We start from the raw sequence: 18,929 nt of genomic DNA, 5'->3' as shown, positions 1-18,929 counted from the left end.
GCCCACCTACTGTGGTGGTGAGGACTTAGTTCCAGGGTGGCTGGCTGCGGGCCACAGTGATTGCATTTGTTCTTTGTAATTTTTGCCATCTTGCCACTCTTGACTCCACTTTGTCTTTGCTCCCGCTTTGGTCTCCACACTGTGGTGAGTCCTGGGCATAAATATGGCAGTACATACAGTGAATTTAAGCAGTGAGCCACGATAGGGATATCTGATAATTAGAAATCAAGCAAGAAGAATGGTTCTAGAATCAGTCTGAAAGGTAAGAACAAGCGTACCAGACAAAGCCATTAGGCAGGTCAAAGTTAGGACTACACAAATCATGAGAACCAGAACCTATAGCAGGAGACAAACCTAGGAGATTATGACTAGAATAAGAACAGTATATAAGCTGGAAGGCTCACAGAGCTGTTGGTCAGAGCCCAAACAGATAACTCTTCACTGACTACATGTCTGGCTGGTACTGTGTTGGGTATTATACACTCTGAGGGGTGAGCAAGGGGGTCAAGCCTCTGCCCTTGGGTTGCATATCGTTGGCTCGGGGGACTCCTACAGAATAAGCAGTTATGACTATTTATGAGAAAAGTTGTGATGGTGGAAGTGTGGGATGCTATGAGAACTCAGAGACCCTCAGATTGCTGCTCCCATGCATTCGAGGGCTATGTCTTTGTTAGTACCCTCAACCCTTAGGTTTGCTTTCCCTTTCCTGTGACCACCTGAAGATTTTCCAATCCTGGGTCTCAGCAATCCCTTTTTATCCATTCTGGTCTCGGACTGCATTGTTGGACCATGTCACAACACTATTGCTCTCTCTCAGCTACTTAGCAATCCTTGTATTTATATCACGTTTACTCCCTAATACATCACTTGAGTGGCTACTCCAGTCCTGTCCCTTCCAATCAACCTCAAATATTTCATCCTCAGCACACGACCTTGTCTTCCATTTTCCTGAGCAGATTGAGGTCAATGAGTGAGAACTCCCTCATTCCTTCACCTGTTGCTCCCTGCCAAAACAATATCCTTGCTATGTCTGTTTCTGCATTTGTGCTTCCATATTTCTTTCCTCCTGACTTAGAGAAAAAGGTAACCTTCCTTCTGAGCTGACCTGTTCCTCTGTGCTGCGGCGTTACTCCTCCTTCCCTACCCAGAATTTCTTCTGTTTCTCTCCCTTTCTTTGGCTGTTGCAGTTTCTCCCTCTGCACTCATTTCTCTTCCAGTTCCAGAATGCATACACAAGTGTTCAACTCAATCTAAAACTATCTTCCTTACCCACTATCCATTTCCTGGTATCCATAATTGTCAGAAATTTCTGGTTAAATCAAGTTGCTAATATTGCGCTGTTAGGGAGAATTTTACTCTGTCATCCAAAGGTTCTTTTGGCTGGTCACATAATCGAGTTGTTACAAAACAGATGAATAGAAGAGAAACCAAATTTAATTTTGTACACACTGAGACCACACATACTTGAGAGGTTCAAAGACAGAAAGGTAAAATGAGGTATATGTGCCATTCTATATATGGCAAGCCTGGGGCTTCCAAGGATGGGAAGTAATTCACAGGGAGATAAGAAAAAGCACGTGTTGGCTAATGAGATGCTTGCCTTGCCATACAGATGGCTCACTCAAATAAGAATTTTCTCTGGTAATAATTCTCACCCTGAGAAAGACCTCCAATTTAAATTCTTATAAGTAGTAATGGAGGGTAAAAGTCTTTCTTGAGCCTGCAGGATCTCAATTGACTTTAGCTTAAAATAATTCATGTGCTAAATGGCACATTTTGGGGAGGTTTGTTCTGAATAAATGCTTGTTCAGTGCTTCACACGTGATGGGTCACCAGGTACAAGATTAATGAGCCAAACCAAAGAGTTACAATCAAGTTTTTATTCACTTATACTGCAGTGTGGTCAGAAGGCAAAAAAAAGGAGGAGACACTGGTTCTCCAACATTCCATTTTTCCCATGGAAGGCATCTGGAGAGGGTCAAATGGATTACACAAGAAAATTATTTCACAGAAATAATTATTATTTTTAGAGTAAGCAGAGAAAATTATTTCACAGCCTTCAAATAAAATGCGTTTTATGAAACCTTGGTCTTGGGATAGAGAGAAAGGAAAGGGCTGGGGGTGGAAAAGTATGGATTCAGAGGGGAGAAAAAGTTATTTAGCCAGGGCCTGTTCCCCCATATGCCACCTGGATTAGGAATGCAGGTAGGTGTATGAGTGTCACTAGTTCACTGCCCCTGCTTTCCAGGACCTTGACTGCTACTCCCTCCAGAAAACTGCAGTGAGGGAACTAGTAAGGTTTTAAAGCCAGCAAGAGATTATTTTAAAAGTTGGGAAAAATCAGCAATTTAGGAAGAATTTTATAAGAAAACTGCTTGTTTAGTTACCAAATTGGTTAATGTCAGTAGACATTACCTCTTCTGTCACCAAAATTATTTTCATCTCTGCTCGGCAAAACTCTTTAACCTTTGCCTCTCAGACTTTATTAAATTGCTCAGACAATAATCAAGTCTAGCATTACACTGGGGAAAAAAAAATCAGTAATCTCTTTTAACAGTTCCGAAATTTCAGATACTTTTCTGACATTATGAAATGTGGTTATTCTGACCTACCTCACAGGATTGTTGTCTTAAATAAGTTATATATTAGGCCTGTACAAATTATGTAGTGATCACTCAGATGCCAAGTGCTATTATTAAATTGTCATTATTCCTCCTCCATAACCTTTGCAATCTGATTATTCTATACGATTCAACTGAAATATTCTGTTGGAAGGGACATGCTGTACCTAAGATAATTGGCCTATTTGTGGATACCACTATTGTTAATCTCCCTAGCATTTGGTCCAGTTTACTGTCTCCTACTTCTTGAAACTTTCTCCATCTTTGGTATCTTTTTCCTCATTCTACTTCCTTCTCACTAAGTCATTTTTCCTGATTCATGTTCCTCCTACTAGCTTTTAAATGTGAGCACCCCTGCAGTGCTTCAACTTCCTTCATATCATTCTCTCCATTCTTCAGTATCTCATACAGGTAACTCATATTCCCTCCTAACATAAGTTAGACATATTTTCAATTACATTTGGGAAATTTCTACCTGTATATTTTATCAGCACTTTAAACCAAACACATTTTACTAACACAATTCCTGGCTTCAGTATTATTGTTATTTGATTTCTGAGATGCAAGCCATATCCTAAGACATTCAGGCTTGAAACTCTTCACTGTAACTTTTGGCTTATTGTTCTCCTTTATTTCCTGTATTTAATCACTTGCCTTAAAATAACCTCTCACACTGTGGTAGACTGCTACTTTGGTTGCCCCAAAGGAACTATGCATCTAATATTCAGGCCTTTTATAGATGGGGGCCATCTGCCCTAGAATGCAGACTTTGTCTATAGAGAATTTAAAAATAATGATAAAATCAACTAACAGTTGGTCTGCTTTCTGTTATCACCTCTCCTTCAATATTAAACCATGTTAGCAATCACAAGCTTCTCCCTACTGGAGTGGACTCCTGTTGCTTCCCACTGGGTATGCATGTTTTTGTATTTATTCTGGGTTTAACTTTTCCTGATGGATCATCAACAACCATGATGCATTCAAAAGCTTGCTAACGCCTTCACACTGGACCTTGCCTTCCTGAAACGTTTGCTTTGGCTGCTCCCTGTTATCACTTAGCCACCATGCTGTAAGAAGCCCAAGCCACATGATGATGCCATGTGGAAGGCAATCAAGGAGCTCTGGTCAACAGTCCCTCCTGAGTCCCCAGTGCTTTATAAATCTAAGAGTCTCTTCTAGTTACATTGCAGACCCAGTAATGATCTCAAATTATGCATCCCTCCAAACAATGCCTATACAATAGTAAATAGAAACAGCATCAAAAACAACCAATATAGTTACATTCTGAGAAATACAGCTGCAATAAATTGAATTTCTTTTAGTCAACACCAGCTATCTTATGGAACAATATAAAATATTACTAGTAACTGGCAGGAAGAAAATGAGGGTTTTCTAAACTTTAACTGATTTCCTGAAATATAAAGGCAGAAGTTAAAGTTTTCAAAATAACAAGATTTTTATTTTCTGATGTGGAATTCAAAATTTAGCATTTGGGAGGCTCTACAAAGAAGTGAGCAAACTTAGTGACTTTAATACTACTTATGGTTTAAAAAATTATAAATTTTGTTGATAAGTAAAAATATCCTACACTCAGACGTTTATGGATTTTAAACATCAATTAATGCAATATTGATTGAGCACTGAATTGAGTGCTGTGATATCAATGTATGAAGATAAAACAACATGCAGACCCTGCCCTCAAGAAGAGTTTAATCTTTTGGGAAATTGGACATATGCATTTATGAAGTTAATAGTGTAAGTGATAAATAGTAACATGTAGTGAAAAGGAAGTATATGTTTAAGTGCCCAATAAAATATATGAAGAGAAGTGCCAACAACTTGGAAAGATTAATTTTGCAGGGGGGTTCATGTGGAGAAATAGAGGTAAAGTATTGGAATGGTGTGAGTATGTGTCAGATTGTGAAATATCATGCACCCTTTCTGTTTATCTAACATATCAAAAATTCTAATTTTAACTGTGTAGCCATGTAAAACTAAAAAATCTGCATATTTTCATATATAAATAGGCATTGTTTCCCCTTTTAATCAGAGTTTCAAGCAGTCCAGAAAGTTGCTTTAAATAGATCACTCATTGATTTTGTGGATTATTATTAATGGGCTCTTTTCATGTGATAAGCATTCTGTGAGGAATGGGGGATATAAGAGTAAGGGAGACAAATACACTTGCCTTCTTGGAGTCAAGACTCTACAGATAAGACAGTTAAAACTAGTCCTTGTAATACAATGGGCTATAATGGGGTAAGGTATTATATAAGCAGAGAAAGGTAAAATCAGCTTTGATAAAGGAAGATCAGGGAAGGCTTGCTGAGAATGAGATAACAGAGACCTGAAGGTAATTGGGAGTTAGTCAGAGAAGGAGATGCAGAGGAGTTTTATGCAAGAGTCTAGAGATTAGAGAGAGAAAGAGAGTTTTGAAGAACTGAAGTATTCTTAGAACAATCTTTAAAAAAAAGTGAAAATATCAATATCAGTCTACCTACCTATCTTTCTGTTGAGTGATACAAAAATTATATGACATTGTAGCTTATTTAATACAAAGTTGATGGTTGAGAAAGAGAAAGTATTGTATGAATGGATATCATGCTCTAAGTCTGTAAACTTGCTCTGGTTTGCCCAGTTCAATAACTAAACTAACATTTACTCAGCAAGTCAGTAATTGTGATTACTGCTTGGTGCTTGGTGAGATGGATGTTGAGATAAAAAAGACATGGACTCAGTATCCAGTAGTGGAAGAAACACATCATGGGTAAATTGAATGTTGTGCTGAATGCTGTATGCTAAAAGCTTGTATACTGGATTCTGAACAAACAAGGCTGCAGAAGGACAGAGGAGGGCACTTCACTTGGCCTCAGAGGATAGGAATGACTTGCCAGAAGACTGATAACTGGGCTGGGCTGAGCCATGAAACTGCTCAATTCAGTATTTTTTATTATGAAATCATATGAAAGCCTAGAAATCTACAAAGAGCAAGCTTTATGAGTGCCAGCCATGAATTAACCTGTATGATCAGCATACCTAAAACAGAAAACACTAAATATGTCTTGAGTCAATGATTGAGACATCTTTATTATATTTATGAATGAAAGCCAAAAATGCTTTAATATCAGTTAAAAAAACACAAAACTTCACAGGTTGGAATAGCTCTCCTTAATAATAGGACATTTAATAGTGAAAAATATAATAGGCAAATTAAAAGACGCTTACTCCTTGGAAGGAAAGTTATGACCAACCTAGACAGCATATTAAAAAGCAGAGACATTTCTTTGCCAACAAAGGTCTGTTTAGTCAAGGCTATGGGTTTTCCAGTGGTCATGTGTGGATGAGAGAGTTGGACTGTGAAGAAAGCTGAGTGCCAAAGAATTGATGCTTTTGAACTGTGTTGGAGAAGACTGTTGAGAGTCCCTGGACTGCAGGGAGATCCAACCAGTCCATCCTAAAGGAAATCAGTCCTGAATATTCATTGGAAGGACTGATGCTGAAGCTGAAACTCCAGTACTTTGGCCACCTCATGTGAAGAGTTGACTCATTGGAAAAGACCCTGATGCTGGGAGGGATTGAGGGCAGGAGGAGAAGGGGATGACAAAGGATGAGATGGCTGGATGGCATCACCGACTCAATGGACATGGGTTTGAGTAAACTATGGGAGTTGGTGATGGACAGGGAGGCCTGGTGTGCTGCGATTCATGGGGTCTCAGAGTCGGACACGACTGAGTGACTGAACTGACTGATACTGAGTTCATATAATCAAATGTCTAAGGACAAGAGGGGAAAGATCATCTTAAAATGGCAATACCGTCTCAGAATGAGTTCACATATGTCAGAAGTAAAGACAGTATTTAGATGGGAATAAGAGTGCAGTGCATGTGTACTCAGTCATACCCAGTTCTTTGCAACCCCATGGACTGTAGCCACCCAGACTCTTCTGTTCATGGGATTATCCTAGCAAGAACAGTGGACTGACAATTCCACTGGTCTCATTGCATTTTTTGGAATCTCTAGATAATTGTTTATGGTTCTTAGCGCAACATGTAGAAGAATGTCTATGACAAACTTGCCATTTCTCCATATTTGGAGAAAAGCTGTTGTCAGGGGATGTTTAATTTTAAAGAGTTCTATATGTTGTTTTTTGTTTTTCAAGGGCCCCCTGTTTTTTTTATTAGTTTTTGGAAAACAGGAACGAGCAGAGCTGTACGCAGTTCTCAGGACTGAGGTCATGAGATGGAACACATGCGTGGATTCCTTTCAGTAACCTTTTACTTTTCTGTAAAACTACTTAGTCATATTCCTATTTCCAATATATGGATTGTCTGCTGGCCCTTTGACGATTGTTATTCCCCTCGTTACTGTTGTTATGGCCCTATGACTATTGTTATTCCCTTAGCTACTGTTGTTATGCGTCTGGTTTTGGTGTTTTTGCTCAACTTTAATTTTTACCTAAAGCTTCCTTGTATAACAATATATAAGCACACACTGCCATGAATAAAGCACCCTGTTTCACTAGAGACTTGGGTCCCCTGTGTCCTTCTTTTCGTTGCTTTCTCTTCATTGGCTCCAGTCCCCAGGTCCCGTTGTGTAAAGACCGTAACAATTGGTGCCTGAACAGGGGCCTGGAATACGCCCTTTGCAAGTGGACGGAGTGACTGTGGACCTTGAGTTGGGTAAGTGCGGGGTTATGGGACAAATGGCTGGAGAGCCCCACAACTTTTCTACTTTGCTTCATCATTTATTTAAAGTTCAAAGACTTTTGGTTTCGTGTCAGTGGATAGAGGTTGTCTCCAAACGGTGGTTAAACATAATCCCTGGTTCCCCAATGAAGGCAGTTTCAATTTAGAAATTTGGAACCGGGTTAAAGAAAATGTTGAATGAGCCACTAGACAGGGAAAAAATATTTCAATAGATTTCTGGCCCTTATGGGCCCTCATTAAAGCCGTGATTTTACCATTTCAAGGAAATTCTAGCCCCCTGATATTCAACAACAGGCAGAACACTTGTTACATGAATATGAATTAGATGATGAATCTTTACAAAAGGCCCAACTAGAACAACATAAAATATTTCCGAATTTTCCCACCAGCCCTGCTGCTGCTGCCCCAAGCGCTGCTCCTCCTCTTAGAATGGGCGCCAAACCGAAAGTTCCTTCAATTCATGGACAAGATGACTCTGACAATGACTCTTCTGAGGCTCTTTTTGACATGAAAGCTGACGATATTTTTTTTTGATGACAATGATAAGCCTTTAACACACACTCATGTTGGTAAGAAAAACTTTTTATTCATTTTTCTTCACGATGAAAGCTTTATGGGTTACTAGACTAGGACATGAAAAATGAGTCCTTTCTAGCATTCACCACGTCACACCTGCCTTTGGCCAAACAAAACCTTGCCAAATATAAACTCTGAATAGTTGAGCCACCCAACTCCGATAAAGATGGGCCAGATTTTGAGCCCAACCTATGGATGTGGATAAACCCCAACGTCATGCTTCCCTCTGAAAAGCTAAAAGTCAATAAAACATGAAGACAACTACACAAAAATATTTCAAGGACCTAATGAAGCCTTTGCTGATTTTTTGGCTAGATTGGATGTTGCTATTTCCTGTAGTATTATCAGAGAAAAAGCCAAAAGGCAGCTAGGAAAACTGCTTGCTTGTGAAAATACAAATCAGAAATGTAAAAAAGCTACCGCTCCAATTTGTGAGACTGAGACTATTATTGATTATTTGAAGGCTTATCACAATTTAAGATCAGAAACTAAAAAAATGCAAATGTTAGCTAAAATAATGGCTGCTACCTTTAAAAAGGGAAATGAAAGATATTTTACATGTAGAGATAAGACCCACTTAAAAAAAGATTGTCCTAAAAGGCACACAGAAAAAATTAAAACTGTTTAAAAACCTCCAAAAATTTCCCCTCGTTGCCGTAAGGGGATACTTAGGGCCAGAGAATGTTGATCTAAATATGATGCTGAAGGGAAGCCTATTTCGAGAAACTCCAAGCTGGGGACTCCCCAGGTCCCCATCAACAAAAACCAGGGACAAACTCCATCTTTTCCCTCAAACCCTCAACATCAGGCAGTGCTGCCATCAATATACAAGCCCTAACTGATTTTCTCCTTTTTCCTCAAGCAGTCCCTTCTAGAATACCTACCAGACTTTTTGGACTCCTACCCCCACAAACCTTCGGTCTTTTACTTGGCCAGTCTAGTTTGACTTCTAAAGCAATTACTGTTCACCCTGGAGTGATTGATTAAGATTATAAGAAAAAAAATTCGAATTATGATGTTATCTCGGATACTATGGCAATTCAAAAAGGGGGACAAAATTGCTCAATTACTTCTTTCACCTTATATTTCTATTAATTCCTCTAATGATGTACAGACAGATGGATTTGACAGTACAGATCAAAAACAATCCTTATAGATATCAATAATATCTGAATATACCCGACCAGATATAAATATCAAAATTAATGGCAAAAAATTTTCTGGTCTTCTTGATACTGGATCCAATATTACTATCATTTCCAAACATTTGTGGCCCAAATCTTGGCCTATAAAAAAATTTCTTGCCAAATTATAGGAGTTTCTCAAACCAAAGTACAAGAGGTTTATCAAAATGTCCAAATACATCCATGTGAGGGACCAAAAGGCCAACCTGCAACATTATGACCTTATGTGATAGATATACTCCTTAATTTAATAGAAAAAAAATTTACTTATACAATGACAAGCTCAAATATGTATTCCACCTTTCTCCTAGGGGCTACTGCTCACTTAACAAACGGTACAATTATGAAAATAACTTAGAAAAATGACGAGCCTATTTGGACACAGCAATGGCCCCTTACAAAAGAGAAACTAGAAGCTACTAAAAAACATCAATACACAATTAAAATTAAAACATATTGAGGAATCTTATTCCCCTTGGAATTCTCCCACTTTTGTAATAAAAAGAAAAATCTAACAAATGACATTTCTTAACAGACCTTAAAAAAGTTAATACATCTGTAAAACCTATGGGTGCATTACAACCAAAAATTCCATCACCTACCACTATTCCTCTAAACTGACATATTATTATTATAGATTTACAAGATTGCTTTTTTTTTTTTTTTTTACTATACCTTTATACCCTCTAGACCGAGAAAGATTTGCTTTCTCTCTTCCTTTTCCTAATCATATTGGGCCTCATAAACGGTATCAATGGACTGTATTGCCTCAAGAAATGATGAATTCTCCCACCATGTGTCAGTATTATGTAGCCAAAGACCTTAAACCTGTGAAAAAACAAACTGTTGACTGTCTTGTTATTCATTATATGGATGATATATTGTTTTCAGCTCCATCTGTTTTAAAAACTCAACATATGTTTGACATAGCTCAACGATGCTTAAAAGACTCTAGATTAATTATTGGCCCTGAAAAAATTCAAACCTCTACACCTTACCATTACTTAGGATCTATTGTTAATAGACAACATATTACTCCCCAACTAACACAAATTCATGTTGATAAATTATCAACCTTAAATGATTTTCAAAAACTTCTAGATGATATAAACTGGATTAGACCCTCTTTAGACATTACAAATTATCAACTGACTAATTTATTTAATACTTTGAAAAGAGATCCTGATTTAAATAGCCCTCATTCACTTTTACAAGAGACACGAGAAAAACTCTATTTGGTACAAAATAAATTACAAAGACAATTTCTTACTCGTATTAAACTTAAATTACTTGTAGAGTTGTTTATACTCCCCTCTTTCCATTCTCCCACTGGACATCTTGCCCAACAAAAACACCCAATAAAATGGATCTGTACCTATTTTAGAAGGACAAAGTCACTTATGTCCTATCTTGATTTGATTGCTGTAATAATTATCAATGAGAGAAATAAAACTAAGACTTTAATTGACTCTGATCCTCATAAAATTGTATTACCTATTAATGAAGTTCAATTTGATAATACATTACAAACTTCTACTGATTTCCAAATAGCCTTCTTAGACTATTTTCATTTCATTATCCCTCTAATAAACTTTGGAGTTTCTTCAAAAATACCAAGTTTATTATCTCTCACATTGTTACATCACAACCTGTACCTCAAGCTGATATTTTCTATACAGATGGGACTAAAAATGCCAAAGCCTCATTTTGGTCTCTCAAAAAATATGAAATCGTTTATACTAAATCTCACTCTGCTCAACAAAATGAATTATATGCTCTTATTCAGGTTATTCACCTACATCCTTACCCTATTAATATAGTTTATGACTCCTCAATTTAGTTTTTGTATCAGAAAATATAGAAACTTCTACCATAAATTCTAATCAATCTATTATTCAACAACTTTTTCTTGAATTATAGTCTATTATTAGGGACCACACTTCCCCCATTTATATTACCCATATTTGAACACATTTCAGCCTTCCCAATCCTATGACTCATGGTGATGAACAAGCTGATAAACTTATTTATTTTACTGCTCCTGAAAAATGACATGCTCTGTTACACAATAATGCTGGCTCGTTACACCAGATTTAAAAAATTCCATACCGCCATGATAAAAAAATATCATTAATAATTGCTCTACTTGTAGACTTCTACATCTTTGACCCATTACACAAGGTATCAATCCTCAAAGATTACAACCCAGTAAATTAAATAGATGTGACTCATTGCCCTGAAGTCTTTCTATCTTCTTTTTTACCTGTCTGTATTGAAACAAATTCTTTTATATGGGCCATACCTCTTCAAGGTGTAACTACACAACATATTATAACCCACCTGTTAGCTTCCTTTGCAATAATGGAAACTCCTAGTTCCATAAAAACAGACAATGGCCCTGCCTATATTTCTAGGCCATTCAAACAATTTTTACAGTCTTTTTCTATCAAACATATTACAGACATTCCTTATAATCCACAAACACAAGACATAGTTGAACGAAACCATCACACACTAAAAATACAAATAAAAAAAAATTAAAAAGGGGGAATACACAGGAACAATTCTATCTTCCTTATCCAGAACAGACTTTACTAGATTCCAATGCAAGATATTCTTTAATCCTATAACTACTGTTAATAAAGCTTTATTTGTTTTAAATTTTTTAAACTTACCACAAGGAGATATCTTAACAAGAGTAGAAAAACATTTCAAGGAATTGAAGGACACTTCTCTTCCTCTGCCCATTTGGTATCAAGACGGGCTAACTAAACAATGGAAATCTAAGAAATTAATCTTGGAAGGAAAAGGGGTATTCTTGTATTTCTCCAGATGGATCCAATGAACTCACCTGGCTTCCACTTCGGAAGATCCACCCCAAGGAAGTCTCTGGCATTTAAAATAAAGATGAAACCAAAAAACCCCTAGGAGGAAGAAATTCCAATACAGGCCATGGAGGCTCTGAAAATCTCCAAGAAGTACCACCCTTGGCGTCATCGACCTCATGATCTCCCTACTTGGGGGCAGATAAAAACCCTTACTAATCAAGCTGAAAATCTGATTTCTCAACATGGAATGCCTTGGAATCCAGAAAATATTTTTGTTAATATGCTTGCTTTACTTTGCTTGCTTTTGCTTCCCTCACTCAAACTGAATTAATTAACCATACTTATTGGGCCTATATACCTAACCCCCTTTTACTGCAGGTGTTTTGGACAATGGACTGGTGAAACCCATCCTTATTATAAAAATGTCTCAGAACAACTGGGAGCTGGTGGTTGACCTTCTCTTTCACAAGCTTTCCCAGAAAGGATACAGCTGGAGTCAGTTTAGTGATGTGGAAGAGAACAGAACTGAGGCCCCAGAGGGGACAGAATCAGATATGGAAATCCCCAGCACCATCAATGGCAACCCATCCTGGCACCTGGCAGATAACCCTGTGGTGAATGGAGCCACCGGCCACAGCAGAAGCTTGGATGCTTGGAAACTGATCCCCATGGTAGCAGTGAAGCAAACCCTGAGGGAGGCAAACGATGAGTTTGAACTGAGGTACTGACGGACATTCAGCGGCCTGATGTCCCAGCTCCACATCCCCCCAGGGATAGCATGTCAGAGCTTTGAACAGGTAGTGATGAACTGCGGTCGCATGAGGCCTTTTTCTCCTTCGGTGGGACACTGTGTGTGAAAAGCGTAGACAAGGAGATGCAGGTATTGGTGAGTCGAATCACAACTTGGATGGCCACTTACCTGAATGACCACCTAGAGCCTTGAATCCAGGAGAGTGGCGGCTGGGACACTTTTGTGGAACTCTACGGAAACAACGCAACAGCTGAGAGCTGGAAGGGCCAGGAGCGCTTCAACCGCTGGTTTCTGACGGGCATGACTGTGGCTGGTATGGTTCTGCTGGGCTCGCTCTTTGACTCATAGTAACTATTCCTTTCATTATAATCATTCATATTTCGTATAAGCTTGTGTTCCTTTGTTATAACTATAGAAAACTTACAATTTAATAAGACTTTAAGTTCTGTGACTTATATAGATTACAAATTGTATACTTGTCTTAATTCCCCTGTTTCTTTAAAAAATAAATCCCTTTTGATTCTTCAATTTCAACATAATCTGTGGTTACCAGTAGATCTCCAATGACCCTGGGAAGAGGGTCCCATGGCAGGACTTGCCTCCTGGCTACTGATTAAATTACTCCGGCGATCTAAACAATTCATTGGATGGTTAATTCTTGACATTTTGGGATTAATAGCCATTTTCACCACTGCTGCTATCGCAGACATTGCTTTACAAACCTCAATTCAAACACAAAACTTTATTCAAAATTAGACCAAAGATGATCATACTATATGGGCCACTCAGGCTCAGATAGATGAGAGAGTTCAAGATGAAATACAGGAACTAAAAACAGCCATCGAATGGGTCAGAGATCAATTGATAGATTTACAAAAACAAGTAATACTGAAATGTGATGGAATTCTACTCAATTTTGTATTACCCCTGTTTGGTTCAACTTTAGTGCCTACAACTGGAAACAAATCAAATTTCACTAACAAGACATACACGATAATGCTTCCCTAAATGCACAGTTATTACAAAAGAAAATCTTTGAAACCTTCTCTAAAAGTCTGCCCTCTTCCAATAATTTGAAAACTTTAGCTGAACAACTAGCTGATCAATTATCTGGGCTAGACCCTCGAAGATGGTTCCAAAATATTACTCACTGTATTGGGTCTGGTGCTGTAACATTGGTAATTGTCCTGGTAATTAGATTTGTTGTATATTGATGTCTTTCAACAAAAATTGTTCAAACTAAACAAACTCAATTGGTCAGGGCCTTTTTCACAAAAATAATAAAAAAGGGGGAATTGTCAGGGAATGTTTAAATTAAGGAGTCCTATATGTTGCTTTCTGTTTCTCAAGGGCCCTCTGTTCCTTATCAGTTCCTGGAAAACAGGAATGAGCAGAGCTGCATGCAGTTCTCAGGACTGAGGTCATGAGATGGAATACATATGTGGATTCCTTTCAGTAACCTTTTACTTTTCTGTAAAACCACTTAGTCATATTCCTATTTCTAATACATGGATTGTCTTCTGGCCCTTTGACGATTGTTATTCCCTTAGTTACTGTTGTTATGCGTCTGGTTTTGGTGTTTTTGAGCAACTTTATTTTTTTTGCCTAAAGCTTCCTTGTATAACACTATATAAACACACACTGCCATAAATAAAACACCCTTGTTTCACTCGAGACTTGGGTCCCCCACATCCTTCTTTTCATTGCTTTCTCTTTGTCAACTCCAGTCCCCAGGTCCCAGTCTGTAAAGACCATAACAAACTGTCAAGGCAATATAAGCTTAAAACTAATATGAAGAATGTAGTGTACTATTTTAGCACTCAAATTATGTAGTTCTTTAATATTAGAAAATTGTTTTTTTTGTGATGGAGAGTTTTCCTCAAGAAAGTATTATTTTGTTAGATTATAGGTGCTGGCTTTCAGTTTGAGAATTCACTATATTTCCATAACTTTTGACTTTAGAAGAATAGGAAAGTGATGAAGAAAGTGTGAATATTGCTAATATTTCACTTTATAAAGTATTTTCTTGTTTTCTATTTGGCTCAAGTACTGATTTATTATATAATCATACATATTCATGCATTGATAGTATAACAATAAGCTTAAAGGTTTAAAGTTACTACGTAATAAATTTTGTTAAGGTCAAAGAGAATACACATATTTTTATGACTTGAAGTCTCCCTGTCTCCCCAGAAAATGATGGGACATGCTAGATTGAAAAATAAGCTGTAATCCTTGCTTCTTCTTCTCCTTGTTCAGTTGCTCAGTTGTGTCCAACTCTTTACAGCCCCACAGACTGCAGCATGTCAGGCTTATCCTTGCTTCTTAAAACACCTCAAGTGAAAGAGAAGCTGCATTGAGACTGCTCTGTTACTATTACTCTTTAAGGAATAGATGAGATAATATCCAAAGAGCATGTTCTGTAATAATGGGTCAGTGTGGCTGTCTCTTGATATTTTCAAAAGTGATTATATAGTAACTGTCTATATAGTAACTATCTATAACCAGTAAAAGTATACAAGGAGTGATAGTAGAACAATCTGTCTGTGAATATTTAATGATAAACATATTCCATTATAGATTAAGAATCTTATTCTTCTGAAGATAAAATTACAAACGTTAAAGCATCTTTTCTTTCTGTGATTTGTTAAACTATCAGGATATTATCAGAAGCAAAGTATGTGTATTTCCTTGAGTTTTTAAATTTCACTTATGTACAAATCAGGTCAAGCTGAGAAAGTTAAACATGAGAATTATGCAATAAAATTATTTAAAATCCTGAGTTCAGAAGATTTGAGCATGCTTCAGGACACAGTGTATGACCTTCATTCCAAGACACAAATGAAATACATTTCATTTTATGGTCTATTTTACCTTGGAGATACTTCAAAAAAATATTATAGGGACCATGAGTATATATGGCAAGAAAATGAATATATAAATTAATGAGTAAGTAATTTGGAAAGGCATATAATTCTGGATCACCAAAGTGAAACTTTAACATTGATTAAATCAAAATTTTTGCCCTGTCTTGTATCTGTAACTATACTGTTTTAATACAACTGGTCAAAAACACACATTTCTTTTCTCATTTAAAATTCAGGGCTACTAAATCTCAAGTCCACTTTCGTTGCTGCTTAGAAATCCTACTTTAGTTCATTTGCTCTACTATTTTCCTTGATAATTTATATTTCTCTTCTTTTAAACCTCTAATGTTTCTTCTGCCATAATCATATACACAAAGATTTTATCTGAGATTTTTCTAGTAGTCATGTATGGATGTAAGAGTTGGACTATAAAGAAAGTTGAGCACCAAAGAATTGATGCTTTTGAACTGTGGTGTTGGAGAAGACTCTTGAGAGTTCCTTGGACTGCAAGGAGATCAAACCGGTCCATCCTAAAGGAAATCAGTCCTGAGTGTTCATTGGAAGGACTGATGTTGAAGCTGAAACTCCAATACTTTGGCAACCTGATATGAAGAGGTGACTCACTGGAAAAGACCCTGATGCCGGGAAAGATTGAAGACAGGAGAAGAAGGGGACGACAGAAGATGAGATGGTTGGATGGCATCACCAACATTGATCATCATATCATCAATGGACATGAGTTTGAGTAAACTCCAGGATTTGGCAATGGACAGGGAGGCCTGGCATGCTGCAGTCCATGGATCGCAAAGAGTTGGACATGATTGAGCAACTGAACTGAACTGAAACCCTCCAATTCTACAAATACTACATTCATCCTCTTGCCTTTGCCAGCAAGTCACTAGTTCTAGTAACTCTGTCTTCTTGTACTTTATCAAATACTACCTGTTTGTTGTATTTTTTCCTACTAGCATTAATATCCCACTAGAAACCCACATTTTTTCTTGTTAAAAAAAATCCAACTTTTCTTTTTAGCTGTGAAGTAAGAATACTTGAAATTACCCTTCTATCACAAACAAAAAACAGAAAAACCTATAGAAAGCAAATATTTTCAGACATTAGAAAGCAAGCAGCATGAAACTATGATTCCTGAGAAGGAGGAAGATGTTTATCTCTACATAAGCTGGACTCTCCACCTAAAGGTAGTTTCCAGAGTGTAAAGAAGAAAGACAGAACCCAAAGGGAAGATACAACTGAATTCTGGAAGCCAACACAGGATTTTGAGAGCATCGTGCCCAATAAGAGAGGGGTGCATAGAGAAAGAATGCCAGAAAATTGCATAGGGATTTTTTTTCCTGAGATTTTGGTTAAATACAAATCTGAGAATGTATAGGATAAAATCCTGTGAGGTCAGGAAAGAGCAAATTCTATGGAAAATATCTGAAAGCTGTATAGTTTATAGGTTTACAAAGGGCTGGTGATCATACAAGTTCTCACCAGCCAAAGTGGACAGATCTTATTGAATATATGTGGTGTTATAATAGAGAATGTAAATGGGTTGTGACTAAGAAGTGGAATTAATACAAGAGAAAAGTTTTTTTTGAGCTTTGCTAGAAGGAATTTTAAAAATAAGGCCTTAAAGATCAAACTGGCCTGTAGTAACTTAACTTCCTTCTAGAGAAAAAAGATAAAAGTCATATAGTTGTAAGAAATACACAATCTAATATTCAACAATGTAAATGTCTACCATTCAAAGAAAAATTTCTGGATGTGTAAAGAAACAGAAAATGTGACATAATGTGAAGAACAAACAAAAACAGATATAAATTCAGAGATGATAATATCAAAAAAAGAACATATCAGCTATTATAAGTATGCTCCGTATGCTCAAAGATGTGAGCAAAAACATGAACATAATGAGGTAACAATTGGAAAACATAAACAAGAACTAAATGGGACTTCCAGGGACAAAAAATACAGTATCTGAAGTAACATTTCTTTGGATAAAGTTAATAGCAGATGTGACATTGGATTTAAATTAACTGATTAAATTAAATCAGTTAATTTCAATGCATGCAACAGAAATTATCCAGAATGAAAACTAGAAAGTAATATGATTGGGAAAAAACACAGAGCCTTGATAAATGATGAGAAAGTATCAAGCAGTTTCACATATGTGTTGATTGAAGTCCCCAAACGAGTGAGGTGGGGAAGGAAAATTATTCTTAGAAATAATGGCTGGAAATCTTCCACATATACAAAGCTTAGTGAACTCCACACAGGTCAAACACAACATTGAGGCACACTGTCAAATTGCTGCAATCCAATGATAAAGGAAAAAAATATTAAAAGCAGCTGGAGAAAAGAATGCATATGCAGAGAAAAGGGATAAGAATTACTACAGATTTCTTTTTAGAAATTATGCAGGCCATTGGAAAATGGAATGATATTTTAAAGTGCTAAAGGAAAAAAAAATCATAGTTAGATGTTGCAATACACATTAATAGGATGACAGGAGGTGGTGGCTCTATAAATAAATAGCCTAAAAAGCCAAAGAGTAAGTTCTTGCTTCTTACTCTCCATTTCTTTTCAAAGCTGAATACCAGGTTGAGATGGAGGATGGCTGGAATACAAGTAAGCCAGAAAGTGGCCTAGATTTGGGTTCCTCAGCCCAAAGTTGCCCATCATTTTGTTAAATAGCTGTCAATGTTTCCTAATTTTTAATTTTTAGAAAAAAAATGAATAATATTAAAAAAAAACAGAATATAAGCTTCTTGGGGGGTGGGTCTATTTATTCTCCACTTATTCACATCACTAAGAAGGAAGGAATGTTGAAACAAAAATATTTGTTTTGAATGAATGAATAAAAGTAAGTACTATAGTTCTACCAAAAATATGTTTGTTACTATATTTTCTTAAAGAAGGTAAACATATTTCAAATGAAAGTAGTTTCTTTTAACAACCACTCTTGGTTTTAAATTCACTTCTATTTGTAGAGGTAATCTTATCATGGATATGGTATGTTTTGTTCTGGTCATTATTCTCTTACAGTTAGATAGCTATAAAGATAAACACAGAAACATCACTATATATGGATATATGCTCAAATTTATCCTGTCTTCTGTCTATCTGCTATCATAAATATTCATCTTGCAAATCTCCATGAATGCTGTTTAAGGCACTGCACAGTTCTGGGGGAAGTGATTCATGTAATGCTAATGTAGACATCATTGCTTTTACACTAGACATGTTGTTCTGTCTTTTCATATATCTTTGTCAGTATTTACAAGGGCCAAATGTTAATTTTATCTATTTCTTTGTTGTAATGTAGTTTTTATGTAGTTCATGGCTTTTCATTGCTATATTTCATTATATGAATAGACCATATTTAATTTATCT

The 18,929-nt window shown here is 36.7% G+C and overlaps 2 pseudogenes; one reads left to right on the top strand and one right to left on the bottom strand.

The window, feature by feature from the left end:
• Positions 1-12,084, bottom strand: part of LOC122446795 — a 64,656-nt pseudogene extending 52,572 nt beyond the window's left edge.
• A 253-nt stretch (positions 12,085-12,337) lies between these two features.
• Positions 12,338-13,014, top strand: LOC122446794 (annotated as a pseudogene).
• The last annotated feature ends 5,915 nt before the right edge of the window (positions 13,015-18,929 follow it).

The sequence above is a fragment of the Cervus canadensis genome, chromosome 8 (genome assembly GCF_019320065.1).
Source record: "Cervus canadensis isolate Bull #8, Minnesota chromosome 8, ASM1932006v1, whole genome shotgun sequence".
Taxonomy (NCBI): domain Eukaryota; kingdom Metazoa; phylum Chordata; class Mammalia; order Artiodactyla; family Cervidae; genus Cervus; species Cervus canadensis.
This window is presented reverse-complemented; position numbering and strand designations above follow the sequence as displayed.